At 54.0% G+C, this 10411-nt stretch overlaps 1 long non-coding RNA gene across 1 annotated transcript in view; it reads left to right on the top strand.

Moving 5' to 3' along the window:
• Positions 1 to 317: 317 nt before the first annotated feature.
• Positions 318 to 10411, top strand: part of LOC135268210 (uncharacterized) — a 24767-nt gene continuing 14673 nt past the window's right edge. The window contains exon 1 of the long non-coding RNA XR_010336480.1: positions 318 to 650. This is a non-coding gene — a long non-coding RNA (uncharacterized LOC135268210). The remainder of the gene's footprint in view (positions 651 to 10411) is intronic.

The raw sequence follows: 10411 nt of genomic DNA, 5'->3' as shown, positions 1-10411 counted from the left end.
CCTAAGACTTATCACTAACAAGAACTATCCTAAATCTCTACAGATGCAGCGAAGCCGGGTATGTGTAAACCATATGAAACTAAATGGCAGTTCCTAGAAATAAATGAATGCATGTTGGGAAAAAACAATGAGCCTCTCACGTTTTAAAGAAGTCATAATGCTGAATTATTTGTCATTTCCAGAGTCAGCTTTTTCCCTGAGTCATCCCCACCCAGCTTGGAAACATTCCAGAGTGAGCTACGTTGCCTCCAGCCTTTGCTCCTCCCCCTTTTGATCCCAGAACCCTCCCCTCAACCCTTGCCAGCAATCACATTTCTAATGCTGCAAAAGATGGCAGCCCTACAGAGAATTCTCTTTTCTTTCTTTCTCGAGTGCAATGGCGCGACCTCGGTTCACTGCAACCTCCACTTCCTGGGTTCCAGACATTCTCCTGCCTCAGCCTCCTGAGTAGCTGGGATTACAGGCGCCCACCACCGCGCCCGGCTAATTTTTGTATTTTTAGTAAAGTCGGGTTTCGCCATGTTTGCCAGGCCGGGATTACAGGCTTGAGCAACCGCACTCGGTGAATTCTCTTTTCTTTGTGAAGGACAAGGCAAACTGGAATGGATTCACCCCAGAGCAGTGCGAATGTTGGAACATGTGGGAGACAGGTTAGTTTTACTGTATGTGTGCCTCATGTGTTCTTGCCTATGTTGCTACCATGGAAATGCTACTCAGTACACTAGAAACCGCAGGTTCAGACTTTTGGTGCATGTGCTTGGCTGAGGAGCCAATGGGTGAAGCTACCATCTGTGAGATTATTATGAGGGATCTAAGTCAGAATCCCGCCCAGGTGGAATGATAGGGAAGCTGCAGAGCCTCGGTTAGCCTCAGATAGTGAGTCTCCTTCATTCCCGCCAGCGGGCCTGTCCACCACGGGTATCGCTGGGACCGGGATCCATTTTGGAGACCCCCTCCTCTTGGGAAACGAGGTGTGCCCAGAAAGACTGTCATCCCCTGGCCCATCACATCACGAGTTTGTGGGAAACCAGATGTTAAACTATTCCTAGATGCCCTGCTTCTGGGGTCAGGGTTTTGTTTTTGTTTTTGTTTTATTTCTTGGAGATAAGGTCTCACTCTCACCCAGACTGGAGTGCAGTGGCATGATACCAGCTTACTGCAACAACCGCTTCCCGGGTTCAAGCAATTCTCCTGCCTCAGCCTCCTGAGTAGATGGGATTACAAGCATACACTACCATGCCTGGTTAATTTTGGTTTTGTTTTGTTTTTTGTTTTTTGTTTTTGAGACGGAGTCTTGGTTTGTCACCCAGGCTGGAGTCCAGTGGGGCCATCTTGGTGCACTGTTTTCTCTGCCTCCCGGGTTCAAGTGATTCTCCTGCCACAGCTCACTGAGTAGCTTAGATTACAGGTGTTCATCACCACACCTGGCTGGTTTTTGTAATTTTAGTTTCCCCATGTTGGCCAGGCTGTCTGGCTCTTCTGACCACTGGTGATCCACCCGCCTCAGCCTCCCAAAGTTCTGGGATTACAGGACTAAGTGACCATGCCTGGTCTGGAGTCAGGGTTTTCTATGGAACAGAACAGCTCCCTTGCTGTGATCTATTGAAAGTCAGCACTCCACAAAAGGATCTTTCCGCAGGTGTGCAAGGAATCTACAGATGTGGCATGTTCAGTGTAAGTTAGTTGTGTTGCTCTAACTTCCTTCTTTCCTCCTTCTGCCCCTGGAGACATCTCTTTAAACATGCTTAAGCCCACCTACCGAGGAGTCCCAGAGCATGAAGCCTGTCTCTCTTCTCAGAGCCCATTGGTGACTGCTGGGCCTTAGGAGGTCCCCATCCCCATTCTCTGACTTTCCAAACTGCATGGCCCGTGGTTGCAGAAGTAGGGGTGTCCTCCCTGCAGATAGCAGCAGCGTCTTGCTGTGAAATCCACAAAGCCTCCACTGCGATTCAGAATGGTGTATGTCCCAAACGGCTGGTCCTGTTTATCTGCTCTGGTCTTTAGGAACGAATGCTCCCCTACTAAAATCTGTCACGGACACCTCCGGGACCGATGAATATGGTGGGTGCAAGTTCGGAGGTGAGGCGGGTACTTCGCTAGAGCTGAGGAGTTCGAGACCGGCCCGGGCGACAGGCTGCAGTGCATTTGTCTGTCCAAGGCCCATGGCAGCCTCCGCTTCCCTACCTCGAGCAATCCTCCCACCTCGGGCTCCAAAAAAGCTAGAACTACAGGCGCCTGCCATCACGATGCCCGGCTAACTTTTTAAGTGCTTTTATTTTTTAGTACAAACGGGGACTCGCTGTGTTGCCAGGGCTGGTCTCAAACTCCTGGGCTCGAGCGATTCTTCCACCTAAGTAAGTCTCCCAAAGTGTTGGGGTTACAGGCGTGAGCCATGGTGCGCTGTCCTCTTCTTTATTTCTTTCATTCCTCCTCTCTCTCTCTCTCTCTCTCTCTCTCTCTCTCTCTCTCTCTCTCGCTCTCTCTCTCGCTCTCGCTCTCGCTCTCGCTCTCTCTCTCGCTCTCGCTCTCTCTCTCGCTCTCGCTCTCGCTCTCGCTCTCCCCCCCCCACCGCTCTCTCTCTGTCTCTCTCCCTCCCTCCCTCTCTCCTCTCTCTCTCATTCTTTTTCTTTTTTCTCTTTCTTCCTCCCTACTTTCTCTGATTTCTCATTATCTTTTTCTTTCTGCTATTTCTCTTTCTATTTTCTTTTTCATCTTTCTTCCCTTTACATCTCTGTCTCTTTCTTTCTTTCTTTTTTCTTTTTTCTTTTTTTTTCCTTCGAGACGGAGTTTCGCTCTCGTTACCCAGGCTGGAGTGCAATGGCGCGATCTCGGCTCACCACGGCCCCCGCCTCCTGGGTTCAAGCAATTCTCCTGCCTCAGCCTCCCGAGTAGCTGGGACTACAGGCTGCGCCACCATGCCCAGGTAATTTTTGTATTTTTTAGTCGAGACGGGGTTTCGTCATGTTGACGAGGATGGTCTCGATCTCTTGACCTCGTGATCCACCCGCCTCGGCCTCCCAAACCAAAGTGCTGGGATTATGGGCGTGAGCCACCGCGCCCGGCCCTCTCTTTCTTTATATTTCTTGTTCTTTATCTTCCTTTTTATTTTTTTATTTTTTATTTATTTATTTTTTTATAAAGATGGGGTTTCACCATGATGGCCAGGCTGGTCTTGAACTCCTGAGCTCAGGTGATCCACCCACCTCGGCCTCCCAAAGTGCTGGGATGACAGGCGTGAGCCACCGCGCCCGGCCTGTTCCTTATCTTCCTTACTCTCTTTCTCTTTTCTTTATTTGTTTCTTTCCATCTCTCCGTGTGTGTGTCTTTCTGTGGATTCTGAAAGAGTCTCTTCAATCTGTACCACAGACCTCTGAGACTTTCGCTTTGTTGTGTTTTTCCTCCTTGTCGTGTAAAATGTGTTCGCTTATTCTTGTGGCCTGATGACGACATGAAGACGAATTGGGAAAGGAGGGAGTTTTTATTTCTGTGACTGCTGACGGGGAAACGGAAGGCCTGGAAAATATCGCCAGACCGACTCAAAGTTACAGAGGATGTCAGGGCCTGTATACCTTCCGAGCTCTCTGTGTACGTGTAACAGTGCGTATTCACCTCAAGAGGGAAGCGATTTTTTTTTTCCTTTTTTTTTTTCCTTCCCCGCCCCCGGAGTCTTGCTCTGTCGCCCAGGCTGAAGTGCAGTGGTGAGATCTCGGCTCAGTGCGACCTCCACCTCCCGAGTTCCAGCGATTCTCCTGCCTCAGCCTTTCGAGGGCCTAGAGATGGTGGTTTCGTCGCGTGGACCGGGCTGGTTTGGAACTCCTGACCTCAGGCGACCCGCCCGCATCTGCCTCTGCCTCTGCCTCTGCCTACTAGAGTGCAGGGGTGACGGGCGTGGGCCGCTAGGCCCCGGCCTGCTTTTTCTTTTGTCACTAGAAAAGAAAATAGTGCGGGCCCTCTCGTGATCACGGTATAAACCCTTCTATACTGTGGAATACGGCGCGCGTGTGCGTGCGTGCGTGCGTGCGTACGTAGGTGCGTGTGTTTCTGTGTGTATTGCCGAGTCATGGTGCTTCCTTCCCCCGCAGGGGCTCCGCTCGGTTAGTTGTGGGGATAATGCCTGGGAGGGTGCCGGGCTGACACTTGCATATGTTGTCTTCGGGCGTCACCTAGCGGTCACGGTTCTTGAAGGTCTAGGCGGCATACGGGACGCTCTGGCCGCCCGCCCGCAGTCAGGAGCGATTGTGGCTTCTCTCCGCTACCCGCCGCCCCGCCCACGCCCCGAGCTCACCCGCCCCCGCCCCGCCCCCACCTTGGTCCGTCCGTCCGTCCGTCCGTCCGTCCGTCCCCCTCACTCCCTCGTTGCCCAGAAGACCCCTGGAGACCCTGGCTGGGCCCGATTGTTCTTCTCTTTGATCCGTTGTTTCCCTTTCTCTCTTCGTGTCTTTTTTTTTTTTTTTTTTTTTTTTGAGACGGAGTTTCGCTCTTGATACCCAGGCTGGAGCGCAATGGCGCTGTCTCGGCTCACCGCAACCTCCGCCTCCTGGGTTCAGGCAATTCTCCTGCCTCAGCCTCCTGAGTAGCTGGGATTACAGTCACGCGCCACCGTGCCCAGCTAATTTTTTGTATTAGTAGAGACGGGGTTTCACCATGTTGACCAGGATGGTCTCGATCTCTCGACCTCGTGATCCACCCGCCTCGGCCTCCCAAAGTGCTGGGATTACAGGCTTGAGCCACCGCGCCCGGCCTCTTCGTGTCTTTTTAACCCATATGGACTCTGCTGCCTGGGTTTTATGGATGACAGCTCCACTTTAGGCCTTGCCGTTAGTGGGGACTTTCCTGATTCTCCTCAGTTGTAGTGAAAGCAGGTAGATGTCAAGAGCGTGCAAGTAAATGGCATTTCCCAGAAGTCATCGAATGGGTGTGGAGGAAGAAACATGCGGTGCCCCCCTTTCAAGGCAGCGATGCCAGCAATAATGAATTAGGTGTCATTGCTGGAGTCGGCTTGTTTCCTGAGTTGCCCTCCGTGCCCACCCCCACCCCAGGCTTGAAAACATTCTAGAATAACCCACTGTGCCTCCGTCCCTTCCCCTTCCTCTTTCTGTCCCCTTCTGCTTGCTCCCCTCGGTTTCTCTCGTTCCAGTCAGGCATATCCTCTCCACTCCACCCCCACCCCCACTCCTTAGGTAAATTCAACCACCCTGGCCTGGGCCCTCATAGTCATTTTTTTTTTTTCATTTTTAAGATAGAGTCTCGCTCTGTCGCCCAGGCTAGAATGCAGCGGTGTGATCTCTGCTCACTGCAACGTCTGCCTCCCGGATTCAAGCAATTCTCCTGCCTCAGCCTTCTGAGTGGCTGGGGTTACAGGCATGCGCCACCACGCCTGGAGAACTTTTTCCTTTTCTTTATACGTTAAAATTAAAGAAGTTTTTTTGTGTTTTTAGTAGAGACGGGGTTTCACCATGTTGGCCAGCCTGGTCTTGAACGCCTGACCTCAGGTGGTCCACCCGCCTCAGCCCCCCAGAGTGCTGGGATGACAGGCTTGAGCCTCCGCGTCCGGCTCATAGTCACTTTTAACGGTTACGTTAAGTGTAAATTTTTATTTTCCTGGCCAACATATTAGTAAGGTGGAAGGTGTGTCGTAGCCCCTACCTGGGCCTTACTATGCTTTTAGAGGATTAAAAAACAAGAAAATAGGCCGGGCGCGGTGGCTCAAGCCTGTAATCCCAGCACTTTGGGAGGCCGAGGCGGGTGGATCACGAGGTCGAGAGATCGAGACCATCCTGGTCAACATGGTGAAACCCCGTCTCTACTAATACAAAAAAATTAGCTGGGCACGGTGGCGCGTGCCTGTAATCCCAGCTACTCAGGAGGCTGAGGCAGGAGAATTGCCTGAACCCAGGAGGCGGAGGTTGCGGTGAGCCGAGATCGCGCCATTGCACTCCAGCCTGGGTAACAAGAGCGAGACTCCGTCTCAAAAAAAACAAAAAAAAAAAAAAAACAAGAAAAGATCTTTCTATCCTTTCTCCTTTTGTTTCTGTCTTCCTAATTTCCTTTTCCAGCTCTTTCTTTCTTTCTTTGTTTCTTTCGTGGTTTCTGTGTTTCCTTGTATTTTGTCTTTTTTTGCGACAGAGTCTCACTCTGTCACCCAGTTCTGTGTTTCTTTCGTGGTTTCTGTGTTTCTTTCATTGTTCCTGTGTTTCTTTCGTGGTTTCTGTGTTTCTTTCGTTGTTCCTGTGTTTCTTTCGTTGTTTCTGTGTTTCCCTTTTTTTTTTTTTGAGACAGAGTGCCACTCTCTCACCCAGTTCTGGTTCTTTCGTTCTTTCTGTGTTTCTTTCGTTGTTTCTGTGTTTGCTTTCCTTTATTTTCTTTTTGCGAGACAGTCTCACTCTGTCACTCGGTTCTGTGTTTCTTTCGCTGTTCCTGTGTTTGTTTGTTTGTTTGTTTGTTTGTTTCTTTCTTTCTTTCTTTCTTTCTTCTTCTTTCTTTCGAGACAGAGTCTCACTCTGTCACCCAGTTCTGTGTTTCTTTCGTTGTTCCTGTGTTTCCTTTTTTTTTTTTTTTTTTCTCCTTTTTTTTTTTTGAGACAGAGTCTCACTCTGTCACCCAGGCTGGAGTGCAATGGCGCGATCTCGGCTCGCTGCAACCTCCGCCTCCCGGGTTCAGGCGATTCTCCTGCCTCAGCCTCCTGAGTAGCTGGCATTACAGGCAAGCGCCACCATGCCCAGCTAATTTTTTGTATTTTTAGTGTAGACGGGGTTTCACCATGTTGACCAGGATGGTCTCGATCTCTTGACCTCGTGATCCACCCGCCTCGGCCTCCCAAAGTGCTGGGATTACAGGCGTGAGCCACCGCGCCCGGCCTAGTTCTGTGTTTCTTTTGTTGTTTCTGTGTTTCTTTCGTTGTTCCTGTCTTTCTTTCTTTCGTTGTTCCTGTCTGTCTGTCTGTCTGTCTGTCTGTCTGTCTGTCTTTCTTTCTTTCTTTCTTTCTTTCTTTCTTTCTTTCTTTCTTTCTTTCTTTCTTTTTCTTTCTTTCTTTCTTTCGAGACAGAGTCTCACTCTGTCACCCAGTTCTGTGTTTCTTTCGTTGTTCCTGTGTTTCCTTTTTTTTTTTTTTGTAGCTGGGATTACAGGCGCGTGCCACCGCGCCCAGCTAATGTTTGTTTTTTTAGCAGAGACGGGGTTTCAACATTTTGGCCAGGCTGGTCTCGAACTCCTGACCTTGTGATCCACCCGCCTCGGCCTCCCAAAGTGCTGGGATTACAGGCATGAGCCACCGTGCCCGGCCTCTGCGTTTCTTTGTCTCTCTTTCTCTCTCTCTCTCTCTCTCTCTCTCTCTCTCTCTCTCTCTCTCGCTGTTTCTTTCTCTCTGTCTCTCTGTCTCTCTGTCTTTCTTTCTAGACGGAGCCTTGCTGTGTCGCCAGGCCAGATAGTGTTTAGTACCGAATTTTATTTTCTCCATTTTCTGTCTTTTTCTTCCTTCCTTCCTTTCTTTCTTTCCTCCTCCTCCTCCTCCTCCTCCTCCTCCTCCTCCTCCTCCTCCTTCTTCTTCCCCTTCTTCTTCTTTTTTAATTTTCACCTTGATGCAGGTGGGCGAACGCTGAAAAAGGCATTAGCCTCTTCTTTCTTTCTTTCTTTTTCTTTCTTTCTTTCTTTCTTTCTTTCTTTCTTTCTTTCTTTCTTTTTCTTTCCCTCCTTCCTCCCTCCCTTCTGTCCTTTTATCTGTTCCTTTCCTTTATTCTTTCTTTCTTTCTTTGTCTTTTATACTTTCTTTTTTCCTCTCTTTCGCCCTTCTTTCCGTCATCTCTTTCCTCATTCTTTCTCTTTTTCATCTTTCTTCATTTTCCACCTTTCATCATATACCTTCTCCAGATTTTTTAAATTCTGTCTGTTTTCTCCATCTCCTTCCTCCCCGCTCCCTGCTTGCTTTCTTCCCTCCCTCCTTCCTCCATCTCTCTTTTTTCTATCCCCTCCCTCCCTCCCTCCCTCCCTCCCATCCCCCACCCCGTGTGGATTGTGAACGTGTCCTCATTCGGCGTCTCTCTGTCACCTGAACGACTCGCGCCCGAGTCCTGTGTGTTCTTTCTCCCTCCGAGATGCATCTCCAAACACCCACACGTCATGGGCTTGTCTTTTGACTCTGTCTCGGTCTACGCAGATACACGTTTGGAGGAGCGTTTCTGTGGGGTTGGGGTGGAGGGGCTGTGTTTTCGGCCTCGGGAAGACTTTCTCGACTCACGGTTTCGGTTTTGCGGTCCGCCGGCCGCCCTGCCATCCGGATGTGTCTCGGTGACAGGTTTGGGATGGTGACATGTCGCCGGTTTTCGGGCTCCATCTGGTGGCCGCTTTTATATGGTTCTCCTGGCTTCCAGAGCTCCGGTGGCAGCTGCTGAGCGAGGGGAGCGTCCCTGCTGTGAGCTAGGCAGAGCTCCGGAAAGCCTGCGGCTGTCAGCGGGGCTGTCCCTGTGGCGCCAGAGCTCTGGCGAGTCACTTGTGAGTCAGAGCACGGGCGTGCAGGGCTATAGAGGGGCAGGCTGTCGCCGAGTTTCCAGGCCCGAGCGAGGTGTGCGGGCTGCCGGGGCTGGTCGACCAGCACGCCGTAGCTCCCGAGGCCCGACCCGCGACCCGCGGGGACCCTCCGGGCATGGCGCGGGTGGCCGGGGACGCCCCTCCCCGGCCCTGTCGCGGGCCTGTGCGGGCCCTGGCCGCCTGAGGCACCCGCCGAATCTCTTTTCCAAGTTCTCGTGGGGAGTCGGTGGCCGTCCTGCGCCGTCCTCCCGGGGTGCCGTACCCGGCTGCGGTCCCTCTGCTGTGATACTTTTCTTCCAAGTCCGCGTTCGTAGTCGGAGAGTGGTCCCTGAGAGCGCCTTCGGTCCCTCGTGTGTCCCTCGCGTGTGAGGGGACGGCCGAATGGGTCTCGCTCTGGAGGCACGGGTCGGCCCCTGCGTGGCACCGGTGGCCCGGAGGGCGTCCCTGGTCTTGGGGGTCGACGAGACGGCCCTGGGTGCTCCGTGTGTGGCTGCGATGGTGGCCTTTTTGGGGACAGATGTCCGTGTCGTGCGTTTCTGAGTCGGTGGTGTGGCCGGTGACTCGACCCCCTGCCCCCCAGGGTGGGTATATCTTTCACGCTGAGTTTGAATTTTGGGCCACCGGGTTGTTGCTGACACGCTGTCCTCTGGCGACTTGTCGCTGGAGAGGTCGGGCCTCTGGATGCGTGGGGGTCTATCTGGTCTGGCGGTGACCTGGCTAGCCGGCCCTGCTCTGGCTTGAGCCGCCGGCTGGGGCCCGTGTGCCTTGCCTCTCACGCATCCGTCTGAGTGTCCCGGCTCCCCGGTGCCGCCCTGGGTGGGCCCGGGTCTCCTCTGACCCACCCGGGTGTGGTGGGGAGAGGCCGATGCGGGTGGGGGGCTCCCTTCCGCCTGCGCGTGCGCTCCCCGCTGCGGGCACCTGGGGCGGTCGCGACAACCCCGCTCCGTTGGCTCCGTGCCGTGCGTGTCAGGCGTCCTCCGCTCCCTTGGGGTTGTCCGCCGTCCCTTCCCTCAGAGCGGGGCTGGCCGACCGCGGGCTGTGGTCGGCTCGGTGGTTTGGTGAGGCTGGTGAGGTCCCGTTGCTCCGCTCTGGGTCTTGTTCCGATCGATGTGGTGACGTCATGCTCTCCCGGGCTGCGACCGTTCCGCGGTGGGCGAGGGACGGACCTTCATGGTGAATGGCTCCGCTCTTCTCACCCCACCCGCGGGGGGGCCCCGTGTCTCTCCTCTCCCTGCATGTGTGGGGCTTGTGGTGGGAGGCATTAGGGGTACGGAATCCGGCCCGACCTCGCCGTGCTTCTCCTGTCGTCTGCCTGGCGGGGGCGGCGGGGTCCTCTGACACGGCAGGCATCCCTCGCTCTCGCCTCCTGTGGGTGTTGCCTTGCGGGCGCGGCCCCCCTCCGCGGCGGTGGGGGGCTGTCCCGCCGGCCCGTCGTCCTGCCCTTGCCGGGGTGGTGCGAGCGTTGGCTCCGCTCAGGCCTTTGCGGTGCTCCTGGAGCGCTCCGGGTTTGTCACTCAGGTGCCCGAGGCCGAGTGGTGGTGGTGTTCCCGCCCCTGGGGCCCCCTCCTCCGGCTGCTGCCACGGGGGGTCTGCGTGTGGGTCCTGAGGAGGAGCTCAGCTCATTGGAGGGGGTGTGGTCGAGCGAGGTGCGCCTCTCCCGCGTGGGGTAAGGGGTGCCGCAGGTTTTCCTTCTCCTGCTGCCGTAGACCACGGCCCCCCCTCCCTTCCCCAGGTGTCCCTGAGCGCCTCCGTGGCTGGCCCGGTGAGGGGGCGACCGGTGGGTTGGGGGAGCGTGACCCGCCCTCGGTGAGAAAGCCTTCTCTAGCGATCTGAGAGGTTGTGCCTTGGGGTGTACCGGATTCCCCCGGCTCGCCGCCTCTCTCTGCGT

The sequence above is a fragment of the Aotus nancymaae genome, unplaced genomic scaffold (assembly GCF_030222135.1).
Source record: "Aotus nancymaae isolate 86718 unplaced genomic scaffold, 86718_ANA_hifiasm-v0.15.2.pri h1tg000039l, whole genome shotgun sequence".
Taxonomy (NCBI): domain Eukaryota; kingdom Metazoa; phylum Chordata; class Mammalia; order Primates; family Aotidae; genus Aotus; species Aotus nancymaae.
Note: the sequence above shows the minus strand (reverse complement) of the source record. Positions and strands in the feature narration are given on the sequence as shown.